Genomic DNA, 17,582 nt, shown 5'->3' on the forward strand with positions numbered 1-17,582 from the left:
GAAACAGGGAGCGTTCACACTGTTCTCTACTCGATATTTAAGTATGTGCCCAGAGACAGGTTGAGAGGACAAATGCATGTATGTACCAGAGTGAGCTCCAGAGAGACCGATGGGGACATAAGACTGGGGTAGAGCGAGAGATGGAGAAAGAGAAAGGTGCCTGTGTCGAGTCAGCAGCAGAGAAAATGAAACAAAGGGGCCTCCTGGGATAACCACACACTACTTCCTCACAAAGAACACACAGAGGGTGTGTGAAATGACATAGGGACAGCAGCCCGACTAGCTCAGTCGGTAGATCATGAGACTATTAATCTCAAGGTCGTGGGTTCGAGCCCCACGTTGGGCATGATGATTTTTAAAGGCTTCTCCATTTTCGGGTTTAACATTAACTCTCACCTTTTTCAGATATTTCGCTGAGGCTTAAAACTACACACACACACATCCTGCAGTTTGCCTCACGATTCCCACAGGACTCCACACAACGCATCACTTCCCGCCCTGGGAGGCGCCGCTGGGAGCAGTCCTAGGCCGAGCCTTTCCTGCGCCCTTTCCTAGCCTGAGCCGCCCGTGCTTACAGCGAGCTCGGAGTCCGCTCCAGTCCGTCCTGTCCCCCCCCCATCCTTTCAAAAAGAGGAGTTTAAAGTCTCATCTCCGCTGGTGTTATGATTAAAGTAGGTATGAAAACTACTTTATGTCAGCAGCGGGATTTGATCACGGGACTGGGGAAGATACTGCTCTTGAATGTGGCGCCTTACACTGCTCGGCCATTCCGGCAGCCTGTGGAACACGCCTCTGGAGGCTGACTGCCACCTCGCGACACAGGGAGAGTTCACACTGTTCTCTACTGGACATTTAAGTATGTGCCCAGAGACAGGCTGAGAGGACAGATGCATGTATGTACCAGAGTGAGCTCCAGAGAGACTGATGGGGACATAAGTCTGGGGTAGAGCGAGAGATTGAGAAAGAGAAAGGTGCCTGTGTCGAGTCAGCAGCAGAGAAAATGAAACAAAGGGGCCTCCTGGGATAACCACATACTACTTCCTCACAAAGAACACACAGAGGGTATGTGAAATAATATAGGCACTGCAACCCGGCTAGCTCAGTCGGTAGTGCATGAGACTCTTAATCTCAGGGTCGTGGGTTCGAGCCCCACGTTGGGTGTGATGCTTTTTAAAGGCTTCTCCATTTTCGGGTTTAACATTAACTCTCACCTTTTTCAGATATTTCGCTGAGGCTTAAAACTACACACACACACATCCTGCAGTTTGCCTCACGATTCCCACAGGACTCCCCACAACGCAGCACTTCCCGCCCTGGGTGGCGCCACTGGGAGCGGTCCTAGGCCGAGCCTTGCCTGCGCCCTTTCCTAGCCTGAGCCGCCCGTGCTTACAGCGAGCTCGGAGTCCGCTCCAGTCCGTCCTGTCCCCCCCCATCCTTTCAAAAAGAGGAGTTTAAGGGCTCATCCCGCTGTTGTTATGATTAAAGTAGATATGAAAACTACTTTATGTCAGCAACAGGATTTGACCACGGGACGGGGGAAGATACTGCTCTTGAATGTGGCGCCTCACACCGCTCGGTCATTCCGGCAGCCTCCGAAACACTTCTCTGGAGGCTGACTGACACCTCGCGAAACAGCGAGAGTTCACACTGTTCTCTACTGGACATTTAAGTATGTGCCCAGAGACAGGTTGAGAGGACAGATGCATGTATGTACAAGAGTGAGCTCCAGAGAGACTGATGAGGACATAAGACTGGGGTAGAGCGAGAGATGGAGAAAGAGAAAGGTGCCTGTGTCGAGTCAGCAGCAGAGAAAATGAAACAAAGGGGCCTCCTGGGATAACCACACACTACTTCCTCACAAAGAACACACAGAGGGTGTGTGAAATGAACATAGGCACAGCAGCCTGACTAGCTCAGTCGGTAGAGCTTGAGACTCTTAATCTCAGGGTCGTGGGTTCGAGCCCCACGTTGGGTGTGATGCTTTTTAAAGGCTTCTCCATTTTCGGGTTTAACATTAACTCTCACCTTTTACAGATATTTTGCTGAGGCTTAAAACTACACACACACACACATCCTGCAGTTTGCCTCACGATTCCCACAGGACTCCACACAACGCAGCACTTCCCACCCTGGGAGGCGCCGCTGGGAGCGGTCCTATGCCGAGCCTTTCCTGCGCCCTTTCCTAGCCTGAGCCGCCCGTGCTTACTGTGAGCTCGGAGTCCGATCCGGTCCGTCCTGTCCCCCCCCATCCTTTCAAAAAGAGGAGTTTAAAGTCTCATCCCCACTGGTGTTATGATTAAAGTAGGTATGAAAACTACTTTATGTCAGCAGCGGGATTTGACCATTGGTCTGGGGAAGATACTGCTCTTGAATGTGACGCCTTACACCGCTCGGCCATTCCGGCAGCCTCCGGAACACAGCTCTGGAGGCTGACTGCCACCTCGCGACACAGGGAGAGTTCACACTGTTCTCTACTGGACATTTAAGTATGTGCCCAGAGACAGGTTGAGAGGACAGATGCATGTATGTACCAGAGTGAGCTCCAGAGAGACTGATTGGGACATAAGACTGGGGTAGAGCGAGAGATGGAGAAAGAGAAAGGTGCCTGAGTCGAGTCAGCAGCAGAGAAAATGAAACAAAGGGGCCTCCTGGGATAACCACACACTACTTCTTCACAAAGAACACACAGAGGGTGTGTGAAATGACATAGGCACAGCAGCCCGGCTAGCTCAGTCGGTAGTGCATGAGACTCTTAATCTCAGGGTCGTGGGTTCGAGCCCCACGTTGGACGTGATGCTTTTTAAAGGATTCTCCATTTTCGGGTTTAACATTAACTCTCACCTTTTTCAGATATTTCGCTGAGGCTTAAAACTACACACACACACACATCCTGCAGTTTGCCTCACGATTCCCACAGGACTACACACAACACAGCACTTCCCGCCCTGGGAGGCGCCGCTGGGAGCTGTCCTATGCCGAGCCTTTCCTGCGCCCTTTCCTAGCCTGAGCCGCCCGTGCTTACAGCGAGCTCGGAGTCCGCTCCGGTCCGTCCTGTCCCCCCCCATCCTTTCAAAAAGAGGAGTTTAAAGTCTCATCCCCGCTGGTGTTATGATTAAAGTAGGTATGAAAACTACATTATGTCAGCAGCGCAATTTGATCACAGGACTGGGGAAGATACTGCTCTTGAATGTGGCACCTTACACCGCTCGGCCATTCCGGCAGCCTCCGGAACACACCTCTGGAGGATGACTGCCACCTCGCGAAACAGGTAGCGTTAAAACTGTTCTCTACTGGACATTTAATTATGTTCCCAGAGACAGGTTGAGAGGTCAAATGCATGTATGTACCAGAGTGAGCTCCAGAGAGACCGATGGGGACATAAGACTGGGGTAGAGCGAGAGATGGAGAAAGTGAAAGGTGCCTGTGTCGAGTCAGCAGCAGAGAAAATGAAACAAAGGGGCCTCTTGGGATAACCACACACTACTTCCTCACAAAGAACACACAGAGGGTGTGTGAAACGACAAAGATGACAGCAGCCCGGCTAGCTCAGTTGGTAGAGCAGGAGCCTCTTAATCTCAGGGTCGTGGGTTCGAGCCCCACGTTGGGTGTGATGCTTTTTAAAGGCTTCTCCATTTTCGGGTTTAACATTAACTCTCACCTTTTTCAGATATTTTGCTGAGGCTTAAAACTACACACACACACACATCCTGCAGTTTGCCTCACGATTCCCACAGGACTCCACACAACGCAGCACTTCCCGCCCTGAGAGGCGCCGCTGGGAGTGGTCCTAGGCCGAGCCTTTCCTGCACCCTTTCCTAGCCTGAGCCGCCCGTGCTTACAGCGAGCTCGGAGTCCGCTCCGGTCCGTCCTGTCCCCCCCTCATCCTTTCAAAAAGAGGAGTTTAAGGTCTCATCCCCGCTGGTGTTATGATTAAAGTAGGTATGAAAACTACTTTATCTCAGCAGCCGGATTTGATCACAGGACTGGGGAAGATACTGCTCTTGAATGTGGCACCTTACACCGCTCGGCCATTCCGGCAGCCTCCAGAACATGGCTCTGGAGGCTGACTGCCACCTCGCGAAACAGGGAGAGTTCACACTGTTCTCTACTGGACATTTAAGTATGTGCCCAGAGACAGGTTGAGAGGACAGATGCATGTATGTACCAGAGTGAGCTCCAGAGAGACTGATGAGGACATAAGACTGGGGTAGAGCGAGAGATGGAGAAAGGGAAAGGTGCCTGTGTCGAGTCAGCAGCAGAGAAATTGAAACAAAGGTGCCTCCTGGCATAACCAGACACTACTTCCTCACAAAGAACACACAGAGGCTGTGTGAAATGACATAAGCACAGCAGCCCGGCTAGCTCAGTCGGTAGAGCATGAGAATATTAATCTCAAGGTCGTGGGTTAGAGCCCCACGTTGGGTGTGATGCTTTTTAAAGGCTTCTCCATTTTCGGGTTTAACATTAACTCTCACCTTTTTCCGATATTTCGCTGAGGCTTAAAACTACACACACACACATCCTGCAGTTTGCCTCACGATTCCCACAGGACTCCACACAACGCAGCACTTCCCGCCCTGGGAGGCACCGCTGGGAGCGGTCCTTGGCCGAACCTTTTCTGCGCCCTTTCCTAGCCTGAGCCGCCCGTGCTTACAGCGAGCTCGGAGTCCGCTCCGGTCCATCCTGTTCCCCCCCATCCTTTCAAAAAGAGGAGTTTAAGGTCTCATCCCCGCTGGTGTTATGATTAAAGTAGGTATGAAAACTACTTTATGTCAGCTGTGGGATTTGACCACAGGACTGGGGAAGATACTGCTCTTGAATGTGGCACCTTACACCGCTCGGCCATTCCAGCAGCCTCTGGATATGGCTCTGGAGGCTGACTGCCACCTCGCGAAACAGGGAGAGTTCACACTGTTCTCTACTGGACATTTAAGTATGTGCCCAGAGACAGGTTGAGAGGACAGATGCATGTATGTACCAGAGTGAGCTCCAGAGAGACTGATGGGGACATAAGACTGGGATAGAGCGAGAGATGGAGAAAGAGAAAGGTGCCTGTGTCGAGTCATTAGCAGAGAAAATGAAACAAAGGGGCCTCCTGGGATAACCACACACTACTTCCTCACAAAGAACACACAGAGGGTGTGTGAAATGATATATGCACAGCAGCCTGACTAGCTCAGTCGGTAGAGCATGAGACTCTTAATCTCAGGGTCGTGGGTTCGAGCCCCACGTAGGAGTGATGCTTTTTAAAGGAATCTCCATTTTCGGGTTTAATATTAACTCTCACCTTTTTCAGATATTTTGCTGAGGCTTAAAACTACACACACACACACATCCTGCAGTTTGCCTCACGATTCCCACAGGACTCCACACAACGCAGCACTTCCCGCCCTGGGAGGCGCCGCTGGGAGCGGTCCTATGCCGAGCCTTTCCTGTGCCCTTTCCTAGCCTGAACCGCCCGTGCATACAGCGAGCTCGGAGTCCGCTCCAGTCCGTCCTGTCCCCCCCCATCCTTTCAAAAAGAGGAGTTTAAAGTCTCATCCCCGCTGGTGTTATGATTAAAGTAGGTATGAAAACTACTTTATGTCAGCAGCGGGATTTGATCAAGGGACTGGGGAAGATACTGCTCTTGAATGTGCCGCCTTACACTGCTCGGCCATTCCGGCAGCCTGTGGAACACGGCTCTGGAGGCTGACTGCCACCTCGCGACACAGGGAGAGTTCACACTGTTCTCTACTGGACATTTAAGTATGTGCCCAGAGACAGGTTGAGAGGACAGATGCATGTATGTACCAGAGTGAGCTCCAGAGAGACCGATGGGGACATAAGACTGGGGTAGAGCGAGAGATGGAGAAAGAGAAAGGTGCCTGTGTCGAGTCAGCAGCAGAGAAAATGAAACAAAGGGGCCTCCTGGGATAACCACACACTACTTCCTCACAAAGAACACACAGAGGGTGTGTGAAATTACATTGGGACAGCAGCCCGGCTAGCTCATTTGGTAGAGCAGGAGCCTCTTAATCTCAGGGTCGTGGATTTGAGCCCCAAGTTGGGAGTAATGCTTTTTAAAGGCTTCTCCATTTTCGGGTTTAACATTAACTCTCACCTTTTTCAGATATTTTGCTGAGGCTTAAAACTACACACACACACACATCCTGCAGTTTGCCTCACGATTCCCACAGGACTCCACACAACGCAGCACTTCCCGCCCTGAGAGGCGCCGCTGGGAGTGGTCCTAGGCCGAGCCTTTCCTGCGCCTTTTCCTAGCCTGAGCCGCCCGTGCTTACAGCGAGCTCGGAGTCCGCTCCGGTCCGTCCTGTCCCCCCCCTCATCCTTTCAAAAAGAGGAGTTTAAGGTCTCATCCCCGCTGGTGTTATGATTAAAGTAGGTATGAAAACTACTTTATGTCAGCAGCTGGATTTGACCACGGGACTGGGGAAGATACTGCTCTTGAATGTGACGCCTTACACCGCTCGGCCTTTCCGGCAGCCTCCGGAACACCGCTCTGGAGGCTGACTGCCACCTCGCGACACAGGGAGAGTTCACACTGTTCTCTACTGGACATTTAAGTATGTGCCCAGAGACAGGTTGAGAGGACAGATGCATGTATGTACCACAGTGAGCTCCAGAGAGACTGATGGGGACAGAAGACTGGAGTAGAGCGAGAGATGGAGAAAGAGAAAGGTGCCTGTGTCGAGTCAGCAGCAGAGAAAATGAAACAAAGGGGCCTCCTGGGATAACCACACACTACTTCTTCACAAAGAACACACAGAGGGTGTGTGAAATGACATAGACACAGCAGCCCGGCTAGCTCAGTCGTTAGTGCATGAGACGCTTAATCTCAGGGTCGTGGGTTCGAGCCCCATGTTGGGTGTGATGCTTTTTAAAGGATTCTCCATTTTCGGGTTTAACATTAACTCTCACCTTTTTCAGATATTTCGCTGAGGCTTAAAACTACACACACACACACATCCTGCAGTTTGCCTCACGATTCGCACAGGACTCCACACAACACAGCACTTCCCGCCCTGGAAGGCGCCGCTGGGAGCTGTCCTATGCCGAGCCTTTCCTGCGCCCTTTCCTAGCCTGAGCCGCCCGTGCTTACAGCGAGCTCGGAGTCCGCTCCGGTCCGTCCTGTCCCCCCCCATCCTTTCAAAAAGAGGAGTTTAAAGTCTCATCCCCGCCGGTGTTATGATTAAAGTAGGTATGAAAACTACGTTATGTCAGCAGCGCAATTTGATCACAGGACTGGGGAAGATACTGCTCTTGAATGTGGCACCTTACACCGCTCGGCCATTCCGGCAGCCACCAGAACACACCTCTGGAGGATGACTGCCACCTCGCGAAACAGGGAGCGTTAAAACTGTTCTCTACTGGACATTTAAGTATGTGCCCAGAGACAGGTTGAGAGGTCAAATGCATGTATGTACCAGAGTGAGCTCCAGAGAGACCGATGGGGACATAAGACTGGGGTAGAGCGAGAGATGGAGAAAGTGAAAGGTGCCTGTGTCGAGTCAGCAGCAGAGAAAATGAAACAAAGGGGCCTCCTGGGATAACCACACACTCCTTCCTCACAAAGAACACACAGAGGGTGTGTGAAATGACATAGGGACAGCAGCCCGGCTAGCTCAGTTGGTAGAGCAGGAGCCTCTTAATCTCAGGGTCGTGGGTTCGAGCCCCACGTTGGGTGTGATGCTTTTTAAAGGCTTCTCCATTTTCGGGTTTAACATTAACTCTCACCTTTTTCAGATATTTTGCTGAGGCTTAAAACTACACACACACACACATCCTGCAGTTTGCCTCACGATTCCCACAGGACTCCACACAACGCAGCACTTCCCGCCCTGAGAGGCGCCGCTGGGAGTGGTCCTAGGCCGAGCCTTTCCTGCGCCCTTTCCTAGCCTGAGCCGCCCGTGCTTACAGCGAGCTCGGAGTCCGCTCCGGTCCGTCCTGTCCCCCCCTCATCCTTTCAAAAAGAGGAGTTTAAGGTCTCATCCCCGCTGGTGTTATGATTAAAGTAGGTATAAAAACTACTTTATGTTGGCAGTGGTATTTGATCACAGGACTGGGGAAGATACTGCTCTTGAATGTGGCACCTCACACCGCTCGGCCATTCCGGCAGCCTCCATAACACGCCTCTGGAGGCTGACTGCCAGCTTGCGAAACAGGGAGAGTTCACACTGTTCTCTACTTGACATTTAAGTATGTGCCCAGAGACAGGTTGAGTGCACAGATGCATGTATGTACCAGAGTGAGCTCCAGAGAGACTGATGGGGACATAAGACTGGGGTAGAGCGAGAGATGGAGAAAGAGAAAGGGGCCTGAGTCGAGTCAGCAGCAGAGAAAATGAAACAAAGGGTCCTCCTGGGATAACCACATAATACTTCCTCACAAAGAACACACAGAGGGTGTGTGAAATGGTATAGGCAACGCAGCCCGGGTAGCTGAGTCAGTAGAGCATGAGACTCTTAATCTCAGGGTCGTGGGTTCGAGCCCCACGTTGGGCGTGATGCTTTTTAAACGCTTCTCCCTTTTTGGGTTTAACATTAACTCTCACCTTTTTCAGATATTTCGCTGAGGCTTAAAAATACAGAAACACACATCCTGCAGTTTTCCTCATGATTCCCACAGGACTCCACACAATGCAGCACTTCCCGCCCTGGGAGGCGCCGCTGGGAGTGGTCCTAGGCCGAGCCTTTCCTGCTCCCTTTCCTAGCCTAAGTCGCCCGTGCTTACAGCGAGCTCGGAGCCCGCTCCGGTCCGTCCTGTCCCCCCCCCCCCGTTCCCATCCTTTCAAAAAGAGGAGTTTAAGGTCTCATCCCCGCTGGTGTTATGATTAAAGTAGGTATGAAAACTACTTTATGTCGGCAGCAGGATTTGATCACAGGACTGGGGAAAATACTGCTCTTGAATGTGGCGCCTTACACCGCTCAGCCATTCCGGCAGCCTCCAGAACACGTCTCTGGAGGCTGACTGCCACCTTGCGAAACAGGGAGAGTTCACACTGTTCTCTTCTGGACATTTAAGTATGTGCCCAGAGACAGGTTGAGAGGACAGATGCATGTATGTACCAGAGTGAGCTCCAGAGAGACTGATGGGGACATAAGACTGGGGTAGAGCGAGAGATGGAGAAAGAGAAAGGTGCCTGTGTCGAGTCAGAAGCAGAGAAAATGAAACAAAGGGGCCTCCTTGGATAACCACACACTACTTCCTCACAAAGAACACACAGAGCGTGTGTGAAATGACATAGGCATAGCAGTCTGGCTAGCTCAGTCGGTAGAGCATGAGACTTTTAATCTCAAGGTCGTGGGTTCGAGCCTCACGTTGGGCGTGATGCTTTTTAAAGGCTTCTCCATTTTCGGGTTGAACATTAACTCTCACCTTTTTCAGATATTTCGCTGAGGCTTAAAACTACACACACACACACACATCCTGCAGTTTGCCTCACGATTCCCACAGGACTCCACACAACGCAGCACTTCCCACCCTGGGAGGCGCCGCTGGGAGCGGTCCTAGGCCGAGCCTTTCCTGCGCCCTTTCCTAGCCTGAGCCACCCGTGCTTACAGCGAGCTCGGAGTCCGCTCCGGTCCGTCCTGTCCCCCCCCATCCTTTCAAAAAGAGGAGTTTAAGGTCTCATCCCCGCTGGTGTTATGATTAAAGTAGGTATGAAAACTACTTTATCTCAGCAGCGGGATTTGATCACAGGACTGGGGAAGATACTGCTCTTGAATGTGGCACCTTACACCGCTCGGCCATTCCGGCAGCCTCTGGATATGGCTCTGGAGGCTGACTGCCACCTCGCGAAACAGGGAGAGTTCACACTGTTCTCTACTAGACATTTAAGTATGTGCCCAGAGACAGGTTGAGAGGACAGATGCATGTATGTACCAGAGTGAGCTCCAGAGAGACTGATGGGGACATAAGACTGGGATAGAGCGAGAGATGGAGAAAGAGAAAGGTGCCTGTGTCGAGTCAGCAGCAGAGAAAATGAAACAAAGGGGCCTCCTGGGATAACCACACACTACTTCCTCACAAAGAACACACAGAGGGTGTGTGAAATGACATAGGCACAGCAGCCTGACTAGCTCAGTCGGTAGAGCATGAGACTCTTAATCTCAGGGTCGTGTGTTCGAGCCCCACGTTGGGCGTGATGCTTTTTAAAGGCTTCTCCATTTTCGGGTTGAACATTAACTCTCACCTTTTTCAGATATTTCGCTGAGGCTTAAAACTACACACACACACATCCTGCAGTTTGCCTCACGATTCCCACAGGACTCCACACAACGCAGCACTTCCCGCCCTGGGTGGCGCCACTGGGAGCGGTCCTAGGCCGAGCCTTTCCTGCGCCCTTTCCTAGCCTGAGCCGCCCGTGCTTACAGCGAGCTCGGAGTCCGCTCCAGTCCGTCCTGTCCCCCCCCATCCTTTCAAAAAGAGGAGTTTAAGGTCTCATCCCCGCTGGTGTTATGATTAAAGTAGATATGAAAACTACTTTATGTCAGCAGCAGGATTTTACCACGGGACGGGGGAAGATACTGCTCTTGAATGTGGCGCCTTACACCGCTCGGCCATTCCGCCAGCCTCCGGAACACTGCTCTGGAGGCTGACTGCCACCTCGCGACACAGGGAGAGTTCACACTGTTCTCTACTGGACATTGAAGTATGTGCCCAGAGACAGGTTGAGAGGACAGATGCATGTATGTACCAGAGTGAGCTCCAGAGAGACCGATGGGGACATAAGACTGGGGTAGAGCGAGAGATGGAGAAAGAGAAAGGTGCCTGTGTCGAGTCAGCAGCAGAGAAAATGAAACAAAGGGGCCTCCTGGGATAACCACACACTACTTCCTCACAAAGAACACACAGAGGGTGTGTGAAATGATATATGCACAGCAGCCTGACTAGCTCAGTCGGTAGAGCATGAGACTCTTAATCTCAGGGTCGTGGGTTCGAGCCCCACGTAGGAGTGATGCTTTTTAAAGGAATCTCCATTTTCGGGTTTAATATTAACTCACACATTTTTCAGATATTTTGCTGAGGCTTAAAACTACACACACACACACATCCTGCAGTTTGCCTCACGATTCCCACAGGACTCCACACAACGCAGCACTTCCTGCCCTGGGAGGCGCCGCTGGGAGCGGTCCTATGCCGAGCTTTTCCTGCGCCCTTTCCTAGCCTGAACCGCCCGTGCATACAGCGAGCTCGGAGTCCGCTCCAGTCCGTCCTGTCCCCCCCCATCCTTTCAAAAAGAGGAGTTTAAAGTCTCATCCCCGCTGGTGTTATGATTAAAGTAGGTATGAAAACTACTTTATGTCAGCAGCGGGATTTGATCAAGGGACTGGGGAAGATACTGCTCTTGAATGTGCCGCCTTACACTGCTCGGCCATTCCGGCAGCCTGTGGAACACGGCTCTGGAGGCTGACTGCCACCTCGCGACACAGGGAGAGTTCACACTGTTCTCTACTGGACATTTAAGTATGTGCCCAGAGACAGGTTGAGAGGACAGATGCATGTATGTACCAGAGTGAGCTCCAGAGAGACCGATGGGGACATAAGACTGGGGTAGAGCGAGAGATGGAGAAAGAGAAAGGTGCCTGTGTCGAGTCAGCAGCAGAGAAAATGAAACAAAGGGGCCTCCTGGGATAACCACACACTACTTCCTCACAAAGAACACACAGAGGGTGTGTGAAATTACATTGGGACAGCAACCCGGCTAGCTCATTTGGTAGAGCAGGAGCCTCTTAATCTCAGGGTCGTGGATTTGAGCCCCAAGTTGGGAGTAATGCTTTTTAAAGGCTTCTCCATTTTCGGGTTTAACATTAACTCTCACCTTTTTCAGATATTTTGCTGAGGCTTAAAACTACACACACACACACATCCTGCAGTTTGCCTCACGATTCCCACAGGACTCCACACAACGCAGCACTTCCCGCCCTGAGAGGCGCCGCTGGGAGTGGTCCTAGGCCGAGCCTTTCCTGCGCCTTTTCCTAGCCTGAGCCGCCCGTGCTTACAGCGAGCTCGGAGTCCGCTCCGGTCCGTCCTGTCCCCCCCCTCATCCTTTCAAAAAGAGGAGTTTAAGGTCTCATCCCCGCTGGTGTTATGATTAAAGTAGGTATGAAAACTACTTTATGTCAGCAGCTGGATTTGACCACGGGACTGGGGAAGATACTGCTCTTGAATGTGACGCCTTACACCGCTCGGCCTTTCCGGCAGCCTCCGGAACACCGCTCTGGAGGCTGACTGCCACCTCGCGACACAGGGAGAGTTCACACTGTTCTCTACTGGACATTTAAGTATGTGCCCAGAGACAGGTTGAGAGGACAGATGCATGTATGTACCACAGTGAGCTCCAGAGAGACTGATGGGGACAGAAGACTGGAGTAGAGCGAGAGATGGAGAAAGAGAAAGGTGCCTGTGTCGAGTCAGCAGCAGAGAAAATGAAACAAAGGGGCCTCCTGGGATAACCACACACTACTTCTTCACAAAGAACACACAGAGGGTGTGTGAAATGACATAGGCACAGCAGCCCGGCTAGCTCAGTCGTTAGTGCATGAGACTCTTAATCTCAGGGTCGTGGGTTCGAGCCCCATGTTGGGTGTGATGCTTTTTAAAGGATTCTCCATTTTCGGGTTTAACATTAACTCTCACCTTTTTCAGATATTTCGCTGAGGCTTAAAACTACACACACACACACATCCTGCAGTTTGCCTCACGATTCGCACAGGACTCCACACAACACAGCACTTCCCGCCCTGGGAGGCGCCGCTGGGAGCTGTCCTATGCCGAGCCTTTCCTGCGCCCTTTCCTAGCCTGAGCCGCCCGTGCTTACAGCGAGCTCGGAGTCCGCTCCGGTCCGTCCTGTCCCCCCCCATCCTTTCAAAAAGAGGAGTTTAAAGTCTCATCCCCGCCGGTGTTATGATTAAAGTAGGTATGAAAACTACGTTATGTCAGCAGCGCAATTTGATTACAGGACTGGGGAAGATACTGCTCTTGAATGTGGCACCTTACACCGCTCGGCCATTCCGGCAGCCTCCGGAACACACCTCTGGAGGATGACTGCCACCTCGCGAAACAGGGAGCGTTAAAACTGTTCTCTACTGGACATTTAAGTATGTGCCCAGAGACAGGTTGAGAGGTCAAATGCATGTATGTATCAGAGTGAGCTCCAGAGAGACCGATGGGGACATAAGACTGGGGTAGAGCGAGAGATGGAGAAAGTGAAAGGTGCCTGTGTCGAGTCAGCAGCAGAGAAAATGAAACAAAGGGGCCTCCTGGGATAACCACACACTCCTTCCTCACAAAGAACACACAGAGGGTGTGTGAAATGACATAGGGACAGCAGCCCGGCTAGCTCAGTTGGTAGAGCATGAGACTCTTAATCTCAGGGTCGTGGGTTCGAGCCCCACGTTGGGTGTGATGCTTTTTAAAGGCTTCTCCATTTTCGGGTTTAACATTAACTCTCACCTTTTTCAGATATTTTGCTGAGGCTTAAAACTACACACACACACACATCCTGCAGTTTGCCTCACGATTCCCACAGGACTCCACACAACGCAGCACTTCCCGCCCTGAGAGGCGCCGCTGGGAGTGGTCCTAGGCCGAGCCTTTCCTGCGCCCTTTCCTAGCCTGAGCCGCCCGTGCTTACAGCGAGCTCGGAGTCCGCTCCGGTCCGTCTTGTCCCCCCCTCATCCTTTCAAAAAGAGGAGTTTAAGGTCTCATCCCCGCTGGTGTTATGATTAAAGTAGGTATAAAAACTACTTTATGTTGGCAGTGGTATTTGATCACAGGACTGGGGAAGATACTGCTCTTGAATGTGGCACCTCACACCGCTCGGCCATTCCGGCAGCCTCCATAACACGCCTCTGGAGGCTGACTGCCAGCTCGCGAAACGGAGAGTTCACACTGTTCTCTACTTGACATTTAAGTATGTGCCCAGAGACAGGTTGAGTGCACAGATGCATGTATGTACCAGAGTGAGCTCCAGAGAGACTGATGGGGACATAAGACTGGGGTAGAGCGAGAGATGGAGAAAGAGAAAGGGACCTGAGTCGAGTCAGCAGCAGAGAAAATGAAACAAAGGGTCCTCCTGGGATAACCACATAATACTTCCTCACAAAGAACACACAGAGGGTGTGTGAAATGGTATAGGCAACGCAGCCCGGGTAGCTCAGTCAGTAGAGCATGAGACTCTTAATCTCAGGGTCGTGGGTTCGAGCCCCACGTTGGGCGTGATGCTTTTTAAACGCTTCTCCCTTTTTGGGTTTAACATTAACTCTCACCTTTTTCAGATATTTCGCTGAGGCTTAAAAATACAGAAACACACATCCTGCAGTTTTCCTCATGATTCCCACAGGACTCCACACAATGCAGCACTTCCCGCCCTGGGAGGCGCCGCTGGGAGTGGTCCCAGGCCGAGCCTTTCCTGCTCCCTTTCCTAGCCTAAGTCGCCCGTGCTTACAGCGAGCTCGGAGCCCGCTCCGGTCCGTCCTGTCCCCCCCCCCGTTCCCATCCTTTCAAAAAGAGGAGTTTAAGGTCTCATCCCCGCTGGTGTTATGATTAAAGTAGGTATGAAAACTACTTTATGTCGGCAGCAGGATTTGATCACAGGACTGGGGAAAATACTGCTCTTGAATGTGGCGCCTTACACCGCTCAGCCATTCCGGCAGCCTCCAGAACACGTCTCTGGAGGCTGACTGCCACCTTGCGAAACAGGGAGAGTTCACACTGTTCTCTTCTGGACATTTAAGTATGTGCCCAGAGACAGGTTGAGAGGACAGATGCATGTATGTACCAGAGTGAGCTCCAGAGAGACTGATGGGGACATAAGACTGGGGTAGAGCGAGAGATGGAGAAAGAGAAAGGTGCCTGTGTCGAGTCAGCAGCAGAGAAAATGAAACAAAGGGGCCTCCTTGGATAACCACACACTACTTCCTCACAAAGAACACACAGAGCGTGTGTGAAATGACATAGGCACAGCAGCCTGGCTAGCTCAGTCGGTAGAGCATGAGACTTTTAATCTCAAGGTCGTGGGTTCGAGCCTCACGTTGGGCGTGATGCTTTTTAAAGGCTTCTCCATTTTCGGGTTGAACATTAACTCTCACCTTTTTCAGATATTTCGCTGAGGCTTAAAACTACACACACACACACATCCTGCAGTTTGCCTCACGATTCCCACAGGACTCCACACAACGCAGCACTTCCCACCCTGGGAGGCGCCGCTGGGAGCGGTCCTAGGCCGAGCCTTTCCTGCGCCCTTTCCTAGCCTGAGCCACCCGTGCTTACAGCGAGCTCAGAGTCCGCTCCGGTCCGTCCTGTCCCCCCCCATCCTTTCAAAAAGAGGAGTTTAAGGTCTCATCCCCGCTGGTGTTATGATTAAAGTAGGTATGAAAACTACTTTATCTCAGCAGCGGGATTTGATCACAGGACTGGGGAAGATACTGCTCTTGAATGTGGCACCTTACACCGCTCGGCCATTCCGGCAGCCTCTGGATATGGCTCTGGAGGCTGACTGCCACCTCGCGAAACAGGGAGAGTTCACACTGTTCTCTACTAGACATTTAAGTATGTGCCCAGAGACAGGTTGAGAGGACAGATGCATGTATGTACCAGAGTGAGCTCCAGAGAGACTGATGGGGACTTAAGACTGGGATAGAGCGAGAGATGGAGAAAGAGAAAGGTGCCTGTGTCGAGTCAGCAGCAGAGAAAATGAAACAAAGGGGCCTCCTGGGATAACCACACACTACTTCCTCACAAAGAACACACAGAGGGTGTGTGAAATGACATAGGCACAGCAGCCTGACTAGCTCAGTCGGTAGAGCATGAGACTCTTAATCTCAGGGTCGTGTGTTCGAGCCCCACGTTGGGCGTGATGCTTTTTAAAGGCTTCTCCATTTTCGGGTTGAACATTAACTCTCACCTTTTTCAGATATTTCGCTGAGGCTTAAAACTACACACACACACATCCTGCAGTTTGCCTCACGATTCCCACAGGACTCCACACAACGCAGCACTTCCCGCCCTGCGTGGCGCCACTGGGAGCGGTCCTAGGCCGAGCCTTTCCTGCGCCCTTTCCTAGCCTGAGCCGCCCGTGCTTACAGCGAGCTCGGAGTCCGCTCCAGTCCGTCCTGTCCCCCCCCATCCTTTCAAAAAGAGGAGTTTAAGGTCTCATCCCCGCTGGTGTTATGATTAAAGTAGATATGAAAACTACTTTATGTCAGCAGCAGGATTTTACCACGGGACGGGGGAAGATACTGCTCTTGAATGTGGCGCCTTACACCGCTCGGCCATTCCGCCAGCCTCCGGAACACTGCTCTGGAGGCTGACTGCCACCTCGCGACACAGGGAGAGTTCACACTGTTCTCTACTGGACATTGAAGTATGTGCCCAGAGACAGGTTGAGAGGACAGATGCATGTATGTACCAGAGTGAGCTCCAGAGAGACCGATGGGGACATAAGACTGGGGTAGAGCGAGAGATGGAGAAAGAGAAAGGTGCCTGTGTCGAGTCAGCAGCAGAGAAAATGAAACAAAGGGGCCTCCTGGGATAACCACACACTACTTCCTCACAAAGAACACACAGAGGGTGTGTGAAATGACATAAGGACAGCAGCCCGGCTAGCTCAGTTGGTAGAGCAGGAGCCTCTTAATCTCAGGGTCGTGGGTTTGAGCCCCAAGTTGGGTGTGATGCTTTTTAAAGGCTTCTCCATTTTCGGGTTTAACATTAACTCTCACCTTTTTCAGATATTTTGCTGAGGCTTAAAACTACACACACACACACATCCTGCAGTTTGCCTCAAGATTCCCACAGGACTCCACACAACGCAGCACTTCCCGCCCTGAGAGGCGCCGCTGGGAGTGGTCCTAGGCCGAGCCTTTCCTGCGCCCTTTCCTAGCCTGAGCCGCCCGTGCTTACAGCGAGCTCGGAGTCCGCTCCGGTCCGTCCTGTCCCCCCCTCATCCTTTCAAAAAGAGGAGTTTAAGGTCTCATCCCCGCTGGTGTTATGATTAAAGTAGGTATGAAAACTACTTTATGTCAGCAGCTGGATTTGACCACGGGACTGGGGAAGATACTGCTCTTGAATGTGACGCCTTATACCGCTCGGCCATTCCGGCAGCCTCCGGAACACCGCTCTGGAGGCTGACTGCCACCTCGCGACACAGGGAGAGTTCACACTGTTCTCTACTGGACATTTAAGTATGTGCCCAGAGACAGGTTGAGAGGACAGATGCATGTATGTACCACAGTGAGCTCCAGAGAGACTGATGGGGACATAAGACTGGGGTAGAGCGAGAGATGGAGAAAGAGAAAGGTGCCTGTGTCGAGTCAGCAGCAGAGAAAATGAAACAAAGGGGCCTCCTGGGATAACCACACACTACTTCCTCACAAAGAACACAAAGAGGGTGTGTGAAATGACATAGGCACAACAGCCCGGCTAGCTCAGTCGGTAGTGCATGAAACTCTTAATCTCAGGGTCATGGGTTTGAGCCCCACGTTGGGCGTGATGCTTTTTAAAGGCTTCTCCATTTTCGGGTTTAACATTAACTCTCACCTTTTTCAGATATTTCGCTGAGGCTTAAAACTACACACACA

At 51.8% G+C, this 17,582-nt stretch overlaps 5 non-coding genes across 5 annotated transcripts; all 5 read left to right on the forward strand.

Moving 5' to 3' along the window:
• The first annotated feature begins 273 nt into the window (after window positions 1-273).
• Window positions 274-346, forward strand: TRNAN-AUU (transfer RNA asparagine (anticodon AUU)). The gene has a single exon. It is a non-coding gene; the product is annotated as a tRNA-Asn (tRNA).
• A 4,006-nt stretch (window positions 347-4,352) lies between these two features.
• TRNAN-AUU (transfer RNA asparagine (anticodon AUU)) lies at window positions 4,353-4,425 on the forward strand. Its single transcript has one exon. It is a non-coding gene; the product is annotated as a tRNA-Asn (tRNA).
• Window positions 4,426-9,255: 4,830 nt separating this feature from the next.
• On the forward strand, window positions 9,256-9,328 carry TRNAK-UUU (transfer RNA lysine (anticodon UUU)). The gene has a single exon. It is a non-coding gene; the product is annotated as a tRNA-Lys (tRNA).
• Window positions 9,329-13,335: 4,007 nt separating this feature from the next.
• TRNAK-CUU (transfer RNA lysine (anticodon CUU)) lies at window positions 13,336-13,408 on the forward strand. The gene has a single exon. It is a non-coding gene; the product is annotated as a tRNA-Lys (tRNA).
• A 1,564-nt stretch (window positions 13,409-14,972) lies between these two features.
• TRNAK-UUU (transfer RNA lysine (anticodon UUU)) lies at window positions 14,973-15,045 on the forward strand. The gene has a single exon. It is a non-coding gene; the product is annotated as a tRNA-Lys (tRNA).
• Window positions 15,046-17,582: the final 2,537 nt, after the last annotated feature.

The sequence above is a fragment of the Pleurodeles waltl genome, chromosome 6 (genome assembly GCF_031143425.1).
Source record: "Pleurodeles waltl isolate 20211129_DDA chromosome 6, aPleWal1.hap1.20221129, whole genome shotgun sequence".
NCBI lineage: Eukaryota > Metazoa > Chordata > Amphibia > Caudata > Salamandridae > Pleurodeles > Pleurodeles waltl.